At 46.8% G+C, this 16,998-nt stretch overlaps 1 pseudogene; it reads right to left on the bottom strand.

Moving 5' to 3' along the window:
• Positions 1-2,931: 2,931 nt before the first annotated feature.
• Positions 2,932-6,397, bottom strand: LOC144094344 (uncharacterized; annotated as a pseudogene).
• Between the last annotated feature and the right edge of the window lie 10,601 nt (positions 6,398-16,998).

Below are 16,998 nucleotides of genomic sequence, written 5' to 3'. Positions count from 1 at the left end.
ACCGCCGGCCAGACGTTGAAGGCATCTTTTGTCTCTTCGTTTACACCAGCAGCTGGTATGGATCCCGTTCCCAATAACAAAGTTTTCGCAATAAACTCTGTTAGCTTCGTCCTGCATTTCCCCAAACTTAGCCCCAGAGAGTGCACAATGCTTTTGAGGACTTAGATAACTGGACTGCCTGGATACCAAGATTATTGGGCACTGACGAGTTGGCAGCAAACGAGCTATTGCCTCGACCTGCAGAGTGCGGTCGTATGTTACTGCCGAGTCTCGCTCTCGACAGTGTCGCTCGAACCTTGGAACCCTCGTGTTCAGTAGATAGATGGATGTCGTTGCATGTGGCGTCCCTAGTGCCGCTAACCATGCGCTCCGTGGAAAGAATCTGAAGGGAGACTTCTTGTGAGCACTGCGCAGGTGCGTTAAGTGGCAGCTGTGATGTGTCTGCACTGTTGATTGACAGGAATACAGTAAAACCTCACTTGCGGGAAGAAACATATTATTCAAACCACCTCATTTTGAGAAATGTAACTGCTGAATCGAGGGAAAAAAAACATTGACAATTTCACTTCATAAAAATGCCGATTGGCATTTCTTGGCACAAGAGCTGAACAGATCCTATTCCAGAGCTCTCTGAATTTAGTCTGCGTTCGCGCTTTCTTTAACGCGGGAGGAAATTCGTAATGCGTACGGTCTGTCGATGGCAGTGACGAAAGTAACCAAAATCTCTGCCTTGCAATTTTCGGATGCTTCACCCCTTCGCTGCTCAGTACTGTGGGAAAGCCACTGCGGCAGCTAATTGTCGCAGTGCTTTTTAAGCTGCATGTCCCAGACCCGGCCAATTCATATACAAGTTCATCGCTGTAGTTGATAGAAGCTTCGCCTCATTTCCCTTATGCACTGCGAAGAAACCTCAGCGTTTCTCCTCTTCCTATTGGGACCCTGCAGAAATGGCCATTGCGAACGCTAGCACGCAGTTTTTATTTTTTGTTCTTGATGGCGGCGGTGGTGCTTCGCCTCGTCGCATTAAGAGACCGCAAAGAAGCCACCACAGTGTGTGACTGCCGCAAAAACACGTCATGTGCCCTCTCATTCGGCCCACTTGTATGTTTGCACATGTGTGCTTGGTCAATAAACGTATTATACGACCACAATTTGTCAAAATTTTTAAGCGTAGTAGCCGGGAAATCGCGTTTCTGGGAACATATTAACTGGAAAAAATAAGACAATTATAATGTCCATGATTTTGAGCGTACGAACCAGGAATGTATCAACGAGGTTCTACTGTACTGACAAACTTCGTCCGAGGAACACTTGGAAAGCGTTTGGGGTAACTGCTGCTCCATACTTGTAAATCATGGCACATCAAAAATGAAACCACACAGACACGAATCTCCAGACCAAGGATACTGAAACGATCTGCCAGCCTCTGGCGCCACCAAGTAAAAGCTGTCTTTAACTTGCAAAATTCAGACTGCCTTTTTCACTCTTTGTTGTGTGATGAAAGTGCACTAGCATTTGGAAATGACGCTTGCTTCAATACTCAGATGCGTAACATTCATGGGCATTTGTCAGCTTCATAGACAGTGTTATTTTGGCGATGTCATCTCACCTGCACTTGCGAAGTTGGCCTGTAGCAACGATACCTATATTTCAGTTCTAGCTTTTTTCGACGTTCCAAGATGTAGTAAAGTCAGCGCGAACCGCGCAGCATCTCGAACAATGGTCGGCAGTGAACAACAACGTTTATTGCCCAGAACCGCGATTATATACCCTCTCGTACTGAGAGGGTTACAGAAGAGGGAGAGAAGCATGAACGATAGGAACTCAGGCCAATAGGGGGGCGTGCGGCTGCCTTCGCTGGTCAGCACAACCCAAACAATTACAACATTTCTCCTCCCTTAAAAGTGAAACCGCTGTACCGGTTTTTTTATTCTGGTCGATCGTCTGAGCGTGGGCTGCAGGGGGTCAGTCAATCCCGCCGGAACCACTGGACGCTCCGTGATTGCTGGAGATGGTACTTCACTCTGGTCGGCTGCTAGCGGCTGAGGGCTTTGTTCTTGTTCCGACCCAGTGGTACTGGGCGTATGCACAGGTGACAGATCCGCACTGGTCACCTGGTCAGGACCGCCTTCTAACTGCGCTCTTGCAGTGGCCTCTACAGACGCAGTCCCTGGCGTAAACTCTTGACGACGGCGGACTTGGTCGACGTGGCGCTGCACTGCTCCGGTTAGCGTGTTCACTGTTACCATTCTCGCCCCCGAAGTGGTCTGTACCCTCCCAGGCACCCATCTTTTGCCGGTGCCGTAATTTCGCACGTATACGCTGCTGCCTGGCGAGATGGTCCAGTCGTGAGCGTCCGACGACGAGTCCACAGCTCTGGGTGGGAGACATGTGTCTAGTCGGGAACGCAGCTGATAGCCGAGAAGCATCTCGGAAGGTGACCTTCCTTCTCTTTGGGCGGTCCGCCTGTAATTGAATAACAACCGCATGAGGTTATCTTCCAGCTGTCCGTCTCCCATTTTCCGCAACCCGTCCTTCACGGTCCGAACCGCTCTTTCTGCTGCTCCGTTAGATTGGGGATGGAAAGGCGCAGTGCGCAGGTGCACGATATTGTTTTTCGATATGAAAGTGGCGAATTCTTGACTTGTGAATTGTGTGCCATTATCGGACACGATTGTGCGTGGCACGCCAAACCGGCAAAACATGCTCCTTAAGCATCGGATTGTACTAGCTGTATTTGCGTGCTGCAAGGGTACTGCTTCAATCCACTTCGTGTGGGCATCAACCACTATTAGTATCATCTTGCCTGCTAACGGGCCTGCAAAATCGATGTGTATACGAGACCACCGGACCGCTGTCTTTGGCCAACTCACTGGTGGGGCTGCCGTAGGCATTGGCAGGCTTTGCACGCAGTTGCGGCACTGCGCAGACAAGTTTTGAATGTCCCTGTCCAGGCCTGGCCACCAAAATAATGACCGCGCGACTGATTTCATTGACGAGGAGCCCTGATGCGTTTCATGTAGCAGCTGCAGCATCCGTTCCCGCGCTTTCCGCGGTATCACCACTCTGTTGCCCCAGTAGATCAGACGGTGAGCCAACGATAGCTCCAGCTTACGATCAAAAAACGGCAACAAGTCTGGCGCCATTCCTTTAGTGGTTTGAGGCCATCCATGCAAAATGAAGTGCGTGACACTGGCTAACATCGGGTCCTTGGCCGTCAGCTCCTGCAATTCGTGCGTCGTCACTATACCTTCTTCCAGGGATTCCAATGAAAGGACATATTCCGGCGGTTCACCATCGGTCCCCGGTTCCATTGTCGGCGCTGGTAGCCTGCTGAGGGCATCTGCTGTCAGCAGCTGTTTCCCTGGCACGTACTGTAGCTTGTACTGGTAGCCACCCAAGAATAGCGCCCACCGTTGAATTCGCGCGGCAGCCATCGGTGGCGTCTGGCGGTCAGGTCTGAGCAGTCCCAGCAGTGGTTGATGGTCGGTCACCAGGGTAAACTGCCGACCTAGAAGATAGTCACGAAAGCGAGAAACGCCAAAGATGAGGGCTAGTGCTTCTCGCTCCAGCTGCGAGTAGTTTTGTTCTGCTTTTGTAAGTGTTCTGGAACGGAACCCAATTGGCCTGTGCTCATTTCCTATCGAATGAAACAGCACTGCGCCCACACCATACGGAGATGCGTCACACTCTAGTTTCAGCTCCTTGTTAGGATCAAAATGCACGAGAATTTGTGCATTTTTGAGGCTTTGTTTAGCTCGCTCGAACGCCAACTGCTGCGGCTGTAGCCACTCCCAACGGCTTCCTTTTTCCATGAGCCGATATAACGGGCTGAGCACAGTCGACATATTCGGCAGAAACCGTGCGTAGTACGTGAGCATACCAAGGAACGAACGTAGCTCGCTCTCGTTACTCGGGCGCGGGGCTTGCATGATGGCGTCTACGTTCTTTTCCATAGGGTGTAGGCCTTGCCGATCGATACGATGCCCGAGGTAAGTCACTGAAGGCTGCCGGAACTTGCATTTGTCGGCCCTAAGCTTGACACCATGCTCTCGGAATCGTTCCAACACTTTCTTGAGCCGCGCTTCCTTGTCCCCTTTGCCTTCTGACACTAACACGTCGTCAAGGTAAGCTTGGACGCCTGGTAGCCCGCCGAGTACAGCGTCCATCTTCCTTTGAAATATAGCTGGGGCAGAAGCTATACCAAACGGGAGTCTGTTGTAACGAAAAAGTCCGCGATGTGTGTTAATGATACAAAGTCCGCGTGACGCTTCGTCAAGGGGCACTTGGTTGTACGCGTCCTTCAAATCCAAGGTGCTAAAGTATTCACCTCCATTTAAGTTTGCGAACATGTCCTCGATCACTGGAAGAGGGTAATGCTCGATATCACAGGCAGGGTTAAGCGTGACTTTGAAGTCTCCGCATATTCTTACGGTGCCATCTTTCTTCAAGACAACTACGATGGGCGTAGCCCATTCTGAATGTTGCACAGGAGATAAGACACCAAGGGACAATAACCGATCAATTTCACGAGAGACCTTATCACGGAAAACGTAAGGAAGTGATCTGGCCTTACAGAATTTCGGTGTCGCCGTTTCCTTTAGTTTTAGGCTGGCTGGCGGTCCTTTGATGAGCCCCTGGTCTATCGAAAAAACATCCTTATACTCAGCGAGCAGTCTGTTCACCATGTGGTCACTCGGCGTGTTTCCTGTTGTCGAATCCGGCGCAGTGAGTTCTTCCATCGTAACACCCGTCTTGCCAAGTGCCGCAATCAGATCGCGGCCGCATAGACTCGGTCCTGAACAGTCAAGCACCACGAGTGGACAGGTTACAGACACGTTCTTGAATTGCACCGGAAGTTCAAGTTCGCCAAGCACCGGCAGTTGTCCCGCGTAACATGACAACTTCACATGCGGCGATTTCAAGCGTGGCCACTGCGCTCTGTGTCGGTCGTAAACGTTCCGTGATATGACGCACACCGGGGATCCTGTGTCCACTTCCATGTCCAGATCTATTTCCCCCCACCGAAATGTGCGGCGTAACGGTGGTTCCAGGCCGTTTTTCCTACCAGAAATTAGCGTCCAGATGTGTGCCTCATCCTTGTTCTCGTTTCTAGACGCGGTTTCAACTGTCAGTGTCTTGACACTCGCGGTTCGCCTAGCAGCATTTTCATCTGTTCTCGCCCTGTAGCATTTCTTCGCCAAATGACCACGTTGCCTGCAGCGGAAACACCGTGCGTTAGCCCAGCGGCAGGCGTTATCATCGTGCTTCGTGCTTCCACATCGTCCGCACTCTTGCGCTGCCCCGCTGGTATCTCGCGACGAAGAGCGATGACTGGCTTGCATTCTTAGCACCGTTGGTGGTGCTCCACTGATATCGTTTGCATCGTTCTCGGCTGTTTCTGCTGCTATTGCCAGCGCTTCGGCCTCCTCCAGCGTCAAGTCTTTCTTCGCCAGTAACTGCTTGCGTAGGTTAGTTGAGCGTACACCGCAAACAATTCTATCCCGCAGCATTCGGTCTAGCGCACTCCCAAAGTTGCAGCCGTCTGCTATGCGCCGTATTTCGACCAGAAATGCGCGCACTGCCTCACCCTCTTGCTGGCAACGGGTGAAAAATTTATAGCTCTCCGCTATCTCGTGACGCTTCGGGTCGTAGTAGCTGTTTAAAGCTGCGACTGCTTCATCATAGGTGAGGGAATTCGGTGTCCGGGGTGCAATCCGTCCCGCTAACACTTGCACCGTCTGCGTGCTGAGTGCTGCCACAAGCAAGGCTCGCTGCTGCTTTGAGTCAGTAATAGCATTGGCTTCAAAATATGCTTCTGCCCTTATAAGGTACGCTTTCCACTTATCTGACGTGTCGTCGAAGGTCGGGAGCTGCAGGCTGGTCATAGTTCTCGTCGGTGCTTCAAGTTGCGACAGGCTGTCGGCTTCAACTTTTACCGCATGGGTAGTTTCCGCACTCGTCGCCACTGTAGTAAAGTCAGCGCGAACCGCGCAGCATCTCGAACAATGGTCGGCAGTGAACAACAACGTTTATTGCCCAGAACCGCGATTATATACCCTCTCGTACTGAGAGGGTTACAGAAGAGGGAGAGAAGCATGAACGATAGGAACTCAGGCCAATAGGGGGGCGTGCGGCTGCCTTCGCTGGTCAGCACAACCCAAACAATTACAACACAAGAGGTGTTTTTTCAGCGAGACTGGTCTTTTTGTGATTAGGAGCTGGCATTCTATCAATACTAGCCAACTTCAAATTCTCCTCTGCATCCCACGAGACAACGTTTCCAGAAAAAACAGCAGATAAGAATAGAATATTACAACACGATAAAACTTTAAAAAATCGCACTTAGTAACAATGGGCCATGGTCTGCAGCATCTTGCATTGCTCCGCTGACGAATCAACAGTCTGGAAAATGAGCTTTTTAAAGTCTCACTATCACAAACAAACCACAGGCAGCAAAATTCGTGACATTGTAATTTCGGCTTGCAATTTAGCCTTTTATTGCTCGAAGATTGGACTACTTTTTCATCGAGTACGAATTCCGTATGACGGCCCTGAATGTGGGCCCTAATGAAAGTGTTAAAACATTGATTTTAATTTTGCTAAATATACATGCAAGACCTGCAGGGAAACTTTAAAATAGTTCACTAAGAGGGAAATAACTGTTCATGTACATAAAGGTGAGGTGTGTAATTACCAATTGTCAAGTATGTTGGAATGACTGTAAAAAAAAAAACTGTCTTTATGCAGGCATCTTTTTGGAACTGCAGCATAAAAAAGTTACTTATTCTAGTTCATTGCACAGGCAAATATATAGGAAAAATAAGTAGCAAAAAAAGGTTTTTCAAGAAAAACAGCTAAAATGATTTGAAACATCTATGAATGCATAAAGCAGTCGAGAGGGTTACTATCTGCCAAATCCATACGCTGACAGGAAGATTTCCAGTTATAGTCCCATGTGAGGCAAGCCTTCAATGTTTTACACATATAACTTGATCCCATTGTGGTTCAAGAATTCTAGCATCCTTCCCTTGCTATTGTTGAAATGACACATGACATCATAGAAACCAAACCTCAGTGTTGGTAGGATGTACTGAAAAAGTAAATGTCACAAAAATCTTCCATTTATTTTCCTGTGTGTCAAACTGAAACAGTTAGCTTTGGTTTCGCGAGACACTTTTAATGCTCCAACTTTGCCTTCATGTTTGGAACGATGTAATGGGAACATGATTTCTGAATGATTTGCAAGAAAAATTAATATTTCAATAAAGTTTGAAAAATTCTTTTCCAAAAAGGTGATGGGGCGCTTCTACCCTTAGGTGTACAATGCAATAGCATTAGAGATCCCTCCCGTGCTTTTTTTCTTAGGTTTTTGCTCACAAGCCCAAATGGCGTTACGTTACTGTGTGACATGCAGGAGTGTTGCAGAAGCAGTTCACGTGATCTCACTCGACCAATCAGTAATTAGAGTGCGATGTCACAAGGTCACATGACCTGTCTCTACCAACCAGGGATTTTTATGACACAGAGAGATGCCACTTTTTCTGAAGAAATTGCACCTTTAAGGCTATTGCATTATTATGCAGTTTTCAAAGCAACCTCATAACATAAGCTTTTAAGGCCAAAAATGAAATGCACATGTTCCTATCACCAGCTGATTTCTGCAAGTAAACTGCAGGGTTTGAAAAGTTTCTTGAGATTAGACTACACCCCCATTCACTTTCAACAGGGTTCTTTATGTGTGTGCGAATTATGAGCTTGAATAGAGTGGCTGGGAAAACTTTGAAATGCAAATTTTGCAGCAGTGGATGAGTCTGTTGCAGAACCATCACCAACAAAGCCAGAATGATCCATAAATTAAATTTTTACCATGAATGAAAAAATCGGCAATGAGCAAAACTTGTCAAGACTATAGTAGAAATGAAAACATCTTGGGTCCAATTTCAATTCCGCATTAAAAATCGCATGAAATAAAATAAGCTGCAGTGAAACCTTGTCAATAGACTATGAGACTTTGTGACCGCTTAGCAAAACACTGGCATAGAGGCAACAAATTTTTGGGCGCATGTTTTTTTCATTTGGAACGATGCTATGTAAATAAAATTGTATATATGAGGACATGGGATTCGCTTAAGCCTGCTGATAATTTACGATTTTTTTTCCTCATGCCGTTTCGATGTGAACGCTGCATGGCAGCAGTGACATACGCACATACATGATGTGTCCAGTTCACAGAAGGCATGCAAAAAATAATTGTTCAACTATTGGGTAGGCTTACATAACAGTTGATGTGAGGTGAAACGAATAAAGCAGTGACCATACTGCAGTTTTTTTCATGCCTTGCGCAACCTGAGTGCCTTGTGTACATCACAGCGGTCGTTTAGCACTTGAAACCAGAACAGCGAAAAAAAGACAGTTATAAATTATGCACCGCTTGTTGGTGCAGTCCGTCTGCATGGCCATTTTATAGTGTGCTGCGCATCATTCGAAAGTGAGAAAACAACTCAAATTTAGTTCTGTACTCTTTCAACACCATGTGTTTTCAGTTGGAACTCCGTTCTAGCAGATTTCTCAGAAATCGAGTTAAGCCTCATTTCTTCCCAAAACTGCAGCTTCTGGAAAATATAACTTGCCACAACACAACGCCAAGAGCACTGCACGGGTATTAGTGGATGCCTTGTACTTGTTATAGAACTGCATTTTTAGCGCATGGTGTAACCTGAAGGTAAGTTCGAACAGTACATTTTCAAAGCGAGAGGCCTAGACAAGGTAGTGTCCAGCATCATTGTATGACCACTACCAATGCTAATGACATGTTGAGCCAAAAGCTGGAACAAAGAAGGAGCCAAAGGAAGAGGAAAGGCCAGCAGGGTCTCCATGGCTGCTGCATTTCCTGTGGCATTGAATAAAGGTTTAACGAAACAAAAGGAAGCAGTGTCCTGTGCATCTTGTCGTTTGTTGCTAGGAAAGAAAAACATGCACTAGATAGAGGTAATTTATCATTGTTGGTAATAACACAACATTCCTAGCTATAAAACTTGAATAGCCTGCTCTGTACCTAAGTTTGAACATTCCATGTTCAAACTTACGTAATGCCTCAACAGAGGCCTTTAAGAGTAAAATAATGATGACCTAATTTTTTTATCCTCCGAATTCTGGGCGGGGGGGGGGGACGAAAACAAAGGGCCACCATTTTGCTGGATGTCCAAGGGACAGGGCGGACACGGGTGGATGAACTGCGACGTGTCGCTGGCATTGCGTCGAAGGAATCTGTGTAAGGGAGGCAAGTGGTAGTAGTAACAGAGAGGACCACAGGAAGACACCGGTGCACTCCTGTCAACAGCCCCAGGAACTTGGCAGCAGCAGGAAAAGCCATAGCCAGGACCCGTCGACGACATCCTGAAACGCCGTAAGCTTAAAGGGGCTCCGAATAAAGTTTTGGCATGCCTACGATGTTAAAGGGCGCTGGTCACAAATATCCTCCGGCTAGAATTTTTTTAATGCGTTTTGTGGAAGCTGAGTTATCTGTAGACAAAATTTGAATTTACGCATCTTCGCACCTTTCTCCTTTCGTCACTTTTTTGCGCGCTGAAATGTTGGCACGCCTCTGTCGGTCCCACCCACTCGGTGGGAGAGGTGGCGGAGATTCCGGCCGCGGCCATGGGAGGTGCGTGACATCATGGCAAACCAATAAAAGACCTTTGCTGCTGACGTAACGAGCTTGGGTTTCGGGCGAACACGTGGCACCGCAGGTCGCCGCGAATTTTAAGTAAATTGTAAATGATTGGTCTGCTTTTGAAGTACTGTACGCGGCATGAACACTCGGTGGCCTGTACTCTACATAATGCAAGGCGCTATTATAAGCAAGCCCAAATACGCTTTTCAGGAACCTTTTAATGCAGCCAATCCAAGGGAGCCTCTCGGCAGCACGATCCCTCTGCCCATCGGTCCACAGGCAGAGGCTCTTTCATTTTTATTCTTCTTCATTCCTCATCATAATTTATGTCCATTGGCTGCCACCTCCACGTTTGAATGGGGAGCAGTAGGCTTGCATCGGTGGTTCAAGGGAGGTCCACGACAGCACGGACCTAGTGTCCGATGGGTGCCACCTCCATGACTGGATCACCCGACCTCCGCTGCGCTGTCTCCCTTCACAGCTCGGCGACACCACGGGTTCCCGAGAATCCGCAGGGACATTCTCGCAGGGGGATGATGGTGAACAGTGCTTCATTACGGACCCGAGCACCCGCGCTTCGTCGTGCGTGGCATCGCCGTGTCCGGGGAAAAGGTGTTCCTGGTGGTTGAGCCGATGCTGAGTGTTTGGACCTGTAAGGCCCCTCGGCGAAGGCAATACACCACTTTGGCCCCATCTTCCTGTAGACGGCACCGCCGGCCTGACCCGACTGGGGGAAATCTGTGGTCACCTTTTCCTATCCTCTCCTCTATCTTTCACTTTCCTACCCCTTTTGCGCAAATATCCTTCCTCCTACTCACTTCTTCGTTTTTCCTGGCAGCGAGGGTTAACCTTGTGTGACCAACCACCGTGAGTTGCGCCATATTTGATTATAGTTAAGGTGTACAGGTGGCGTGGGCAGGCTTTCCTTGCAAATTCCTGTCTCGTCGCTTAGTTGGGCTCCATGGTGGGTGACTGGCACCATGACCGAAAAACTAAATTTTTTGTGGCTCCCCCACTTTAAAAACAAGATCGCTTTCTCAAAAGAGGGCAGAATGAGGAAGACGTCTTTTAAAAAAGAAGAGTAACTTTTCCAAAATATCACGTGACCCACAGTGAAGAAGAAGATAAGCAGGCAAGAATAATATCCCCCTTCCTTGTGTCAATCTGCTTGACAAAAACATTAGGCATTGGCTATAAGCTCTCAAAAATGGCGAGCGGCGATTTATTGCTTGAACTGGGCGACAATGTCCAACACTCCAAGTTCTCCAACCTAACGTCCATAGCGGAAATCCCTGTCTCCGTGACTTCTCATCACTCACTTAACACTGCCCGAGGCGTAATATCCGAAAGTGATTTTGTTGACATCACCGAAAAAGAAATGCTCGAAGGGCCCACCGACCAAGACTTCATAGATGTCCACCGAATCAAAATCCAGAAGGACAATAAGGAAATAGACACCAAACACTTGATCCTTACGCTCAACACCAGCACATTGCCCGACACAATTGACGTGGGATATTTGAAAGTTAATGCAAGACCATACATACCCAACCCTCGCAGATGTTTCAATTGTCAAAGGTTCGGCCATGGCTCACAGAGTTGCCACGGTCGCAAAACTTGCGCAAAATGTGCTTCGAATGATCACCAGTCTGATGGATGTGACGCAGCCCCGCACTGTGCAAACTGTGAAGAAGACCATGCTGCATACTCCAGGGCGTGTCTGTCCTGGAAGAAAGAAAAAGAGATAATCACGATAAAAACAAAGGAAAACATTTCATTTAAAGAAGCGAGAAGGCGTTTTGCGCTTACAAACACATTCTTTTTCACTGCAAAACAGAACTTCGCTGATGTGGTGCGCAGGGGCGTAGCACCACACAGCAATCCGGCACCTGCCAAGGCCGCTTTCACAGAGCCTACGGCAGGGCCATCGACGCCCCAGGCAGGGTCAGCGAAAGCTGCCCTGTCATTGCCAAAGCAGGGAGCGCCGGTCCATGGGTCGGCATCCCGCAGGACTTCCCCTATCAGGGGAGGCCTGAAACTAACACAACCGCAGCTGCGTGGTCCTCCAGCAGTTCTGGCAAGGTGACGGATATAACTCCCAGTCCACCTGCTTTGCAGCGGCGGAACAGCTCTCTTGAGCGAATAAAAGACAGGCCCCTCATAACGGGCTCATATCTAAGTAAATCCGCTTTCATTTCCTCTCAAAAACACAAACATGCCTTTTTTGAAGTCAGTGGAATTGTAGGGGACTTATGCGGAATTACAGTGACATAGCACATATTTCAGGGTGAAAGTTACCCATAGTTTTATGTTTTCAGGAGACCAATCTTGGTCCACAACATGTGCATATCCTGAAACATTATAAAACTTTTAGACGCGATCGAGAGCAGGCAAATCGACTCTTGGGAGGCGTCGCGATTGTCGTTCAAAGCGGCGTCCCTGCTCAAGAGATCAAGCTCATTACAAAACTTGAAGCGGTTGCAGTCAGCATCATCACCTATAAAACACTAACAATCTGTTCAGTATACATTCCTCCACAATTTGCATTAATAGCCCATAATCTACAAGAACTGATAGATGAACTTCCAGAGCCATATCTGGTAGTTGGGGATTTCAACGCCTACTCCCCTTTTTGGGGAAGCGAGCGCTGCGACTCTAGGGGGCAAACCATCCAAGATTTTATTCTCACAAACAATATGTCTTTTAAACACGGAAAAGGCCACATACTGCTCTCCAACATCGGGCAATATGAGCTGTTTAGATTTGTCTTTTAGTTCACCATCTGTTTTTAACGATTTTAAATGGGGTACGTTATCGACAACCCATATGGCAGCGATCACCTTCCTGTAATAATAGTTTGACATCAGCACCAGAAATCATCGAACTAAACCGCGACATTGGAAGCTGCATTTAGCAGACTGGGAAATTTGAGCAAAGGCCAATTTAGAAAATATAGCTTTAGAAAACCTCAGCATCAACGAAATGTTCCCGAATTGCATAATTACTGCCGTACACTTAGCTGTTCCTCAGTCTTCAGGAGTGGTGCGGCAAAAACACAGTGTGGTGGACAAAGGAATGCAAGGAAGCAAAAAACAACCAAATAGAGCTTGGGGGCAAATTTCGCAGATACCCTACACATAGAACCTCAAGCTCAGTACGTCAGTCACAGTGCTGAGAAAGCCTCATTTCAGAGTTACATTTCATCTGTAAGCTGTCAAATAACAAAAAAATAACATTAACATTTGTCCTTGAACTCCGCGAACTTGATGCCCATCAATGCGGTTATAAAAAGAGATGCTCAACAACAGACCATTTAGTTCGCCTCGGAAACAATAAGAGAAGCTTTTATACACAAACAGCACTGTCTTGCCGTTTTCTTTGATATGGAGGAAGCATATGATACAACCTGGAAGTTTGGTATCGTCCGCGACCTTGGCAACCTAGGTATCCGCGGTAGGATGTTAAACTGACTTCCTTTCCGACCGCTCATTTCAAGTACGCCTGGGATCAACTCTGTCCAGGAGCTTCGTTCAAGAGAATGGGGTTCCTCAGGGATGTATTTTAAGCACGACATCGTTTAGCATAAAAATGAATGCCATAAGTAAAATAATCCCAAAGTCCATCCTGTATTCAGTGTACATTGATGATCTTCAAATAGCTTGCACATCCTCAAACGTAGCAACATGCGAGAGACAAATACAGTTGACAATGAATAAACTAGTGACATGGGCAGATCACTACGGTTTCCAGTTTTCCACACAGAAAACAGTAGCCATCCTTTTCTCGCTTAAACGAAGCATACAAGCTGACCCTTTTATACACCTGAACGGAACACGGATACCTGTCAAAAAAGAGCACAAATTTCTGGGTACAACTTTTGACAAAAAACTCAATTTCCTGCCTCATGTAAACGCACTGAAAAATAAAGCCTCCGGATCCCTACATATACTCAAAGTACTGTCACGTAAACGTTGGGGTGCTGACAGGGCGTCTTTTACAAATTTATCGCTGCATGGTACGCTCCACCTTAGACTACGGATGTATAGTTTATGGGTCAGCGAGGCCTTCATACCTGAAACGACTAGATCCAATACATAATTTAGGTTTGCGTCTTTACTCTGGTGCTTACAGAACGTCAAACATAACTAGTCTTCATGTAGAAATCAACAAACCATCGCTTACAGATAGAAGCACCATGCTCATACATTTTAAACATCCGTTCACTGCCCAAACACCTATGTTGCCCAATAGCCGCAAAGTGCCCATCTAGAACACTGTTTCACAACAAACCGCTCGTTATCAGGCCACTGATTCTATGTATTGAAGACATGTGCCAAAACGTCGGCGTAGTAGATACGTTACCTAACATTGCTCGGAGACGAGATCCACTGCCTCCATGGTACAATTTTCCTGCAATATGTGATCTCACTCTTACACAGTTTCATAAGAAACAAACTCCGCAACAACATATAGTACAAGAATTCCTTGCACTGGAAGAAAAATACAGTAGTTTTATACAGATGGTTCAAAAACGGACGTTTACGTAGGAAGCGCAGTGGTCCAAGGGAAGTCGGAGAAAACAGTACGACTTCCACAGTGCTCATCCATCTTCACTGCAGAATGTTACGCAGTCTGTGTGGCCGTAGAAAAAATAGAAAACGAGAACCTTACCAACAGTATTATTTACACAGACTTCCTCAGTATACTTACAGCTTTTCACTCTAGAAATGCAGTCACTCCGATTCTTGGTGACATCATGCACAAGATAGCAACAGCCGCAGCTCGAGGACAAAACAAAGTTCTGCTGGGTTCCCAGTCATGTCGGAATAAGATGCAACGAGAGGGCAGTTACTGCACTGCTAAAGCTCGTGGGAAGGAAATAAAAAAAGTAAATATACCTTTTAAGCATTGCATAAACTTGGCACAGCGTAAATTAAGAGAAAAATGGCAGTCGGAATGGAACGGCGAAGTGAATAATAAACTATACTTGGTGAAGCCAGTTTTAGGTGAATTTTAATCGTGTGCACCAGGAACGTTTTAGGGAAGTGATTTTATGCCGTCTCCGGATAGGTCACACGCACCTTACGCATAACTTCCTGCTAACAAAGCAAGGCAAACCTATTTGCGAATGCGGAGATGATCTTGCGGTCCATCGCATTTTATTTTCATGTGTGCAACTGGAAACACCGAAAAAAAAGTATATAACTCAATTTTATAATGAATGCATTCCTTTTCATCCAGCAGTGCTCTTAGATGATAATGCCATTGTTAACATACATTCTGTTTTTAGCGTTTTAAAAGAAGCAGCGGTGCTTGAAAAACTAAATCTTGAACCACTGGTTTGCTTTAATACATGATGCACCTCAGCCACTCGCATTCCTGAGAAGGCTGAGGCTTTTTATTTCAGATTCAGACCATTTTATTTCCTTTCAGTTGAAAGTGGAAGACGAGGCAAAAGGCATGGAGCCTGACAAGGCCTCGACTCCCAGCTTTAGTTCGGAGCAGTCAAAACTTCAATACATTTGCAGAGATTTCTCCTGATGAAACGGTGTACACATAAGCATAAAATAAAAAGTACATATGAAAACAAAATGCTGGAAACTGTGTGCTCACAGAGGTGCGCTGCCTTTTGGGCCAATAATCTGGCTGCTTTTCCAGATTTTTGTTTGCAGCAGTGCGCTTTGCTGCAGATGGCTGCTTATCCGGAAATTGCTTTAGCGCCTGTCTTATCTCATGGACTTTCTTTATCACGAACTCTTCTTAAGCTGCATCGCCTGATTCTTTGTTCGCTAAGTCTTGTAAAGCAGCTCCAAGCAAAGTACGGATGTTTTCAATACCACGACTTTGCGGCTCAGGGATTGCATCAGCCTGGATGCTGTCGGGAAGTGCCTGGGGCTCGTCTAGAGCGAATGAATCATTTTCTGTTGAAGTCGATGGAAGAGCTGCGCCTTTTTCAGTCGATCCCTGAGCGCTTGAATTGTTTTTTTTCACGCTCCCATTGAGCAACTGCATGCATATGCTTACACAAACTCAAGTGCTGCTTGTAATCCAAGAATACACATTGCAAGGTGTGGATACATATGTTGCATTGTTTGCAACTGTAGCTGCACCCTTGGCATGGTATGCTGCCCTTTACTACAGTGTGCTTAAACTCTTGCAAAGATTGCGACTGCACCAGCCACCATCCATCAGGTGATTCACTCGCGCCAGATTGAGCGACCTCGACACCTGCGCAGTGCTTCTTATAGCAGTCTGCTGTCCGGTGGCTTGCCATGGGCCTCACATGTGATGTGAAATTAGCTGCTTGATGAGCTGATCATTCGTAAATTCCAGTAAAGTATGCTGGCATTGCTTTCTTCGCAAATAAACAGCCTTTAGCTCATTGTGCATAGACTGTTATGTGATTGTCGTGAGGCCAGTACCTTGCCTATAGCAATGCGCCCACTGCTCATGACGCTTCGCATAAGACTTTTCGAAATACTCCACAAAGCCTTTGCACTCCCCCACAGACTTAGCCGCCAGAAATTTTTGAAGAACCTGAAATTCTGGTACGCTTGGGCAAGCCATCAAAGTGTGCAGAGTGTCTGACCAGTTTTTTTATTTTCATCGCCACTAACTTTGCTAAGTTTGGAGGTCCAACTGCGTTTTACGTGCCAGGTGCAGAGCAAGCGTCTCTGAGGGATCCCCATTACCTTTTGCCAAGCATTGCAATATGCTACTGCATCGTCAGACATGAAGGCCTCACAGCAAAGTGCCTGACCAATACTATCTTTTATTGCCTGAAAAAACCGAACCATAGTTTCCTCCGATGTGCTTTGAGAGAGGAGATAAGCACAAGGTATGCCTGACCAGTCAGCCGCAATTACGAGCACTGTCATGAGCAGAAGCCCATAAGAATTCGTACCATGCGTGTCGTGTCAACACACACAGCCTTGGTGCCATAGTGCAGAAGCATTTCCCTTTGAGTGCAAGTCATAAGGGCCATGTTGAACTCCTTGATGTCTTTTCGTGAGAGCAACTCGTTATCAGCATACAACAGAGCCGAATCTGTGCTTTCCTTTAGATCATGGATCCACATCTGCATACTGACAAAGTCAACGGGATCTCTTTGCTCCCCATTTCCAATTTGGTACTTGTACTTTATGTTATATATATCTTTCGTAGTCAAAGTATGGAGCCTGTCCAATGCAACTCCAGCAAATGAGTGTGCATCTGCAAGAATCCTTCTAATGGGGACTCCTATACCGAGCTTTTGTGCTATGGCAGCCACTTCAGTGGCGGACAAGCGCAGGTGTGTCACACTCTTCTAATGGCCATAGTGC

The sequence above is a fragment of the Amblyomma americanum genome, chromosome 6, assembly GCF_052857255.1.
Source record: "Amblyomma americanum isolate KBUSLIRL-KWMA chromosome 6, ASM5285725v1, whole genome shotgun sequence".
NCBI lineage: Eukaryota > Metazoa > Arthropoda > Arachnida > Ixodida > Ixodidae > Amblyomma > Amblyomma americanum.
The sequence above is the reverse complement of the archived record's forward strand: the minus strand, read 5'-3'. Positions and strand labels throughout refer to the sequence as shown.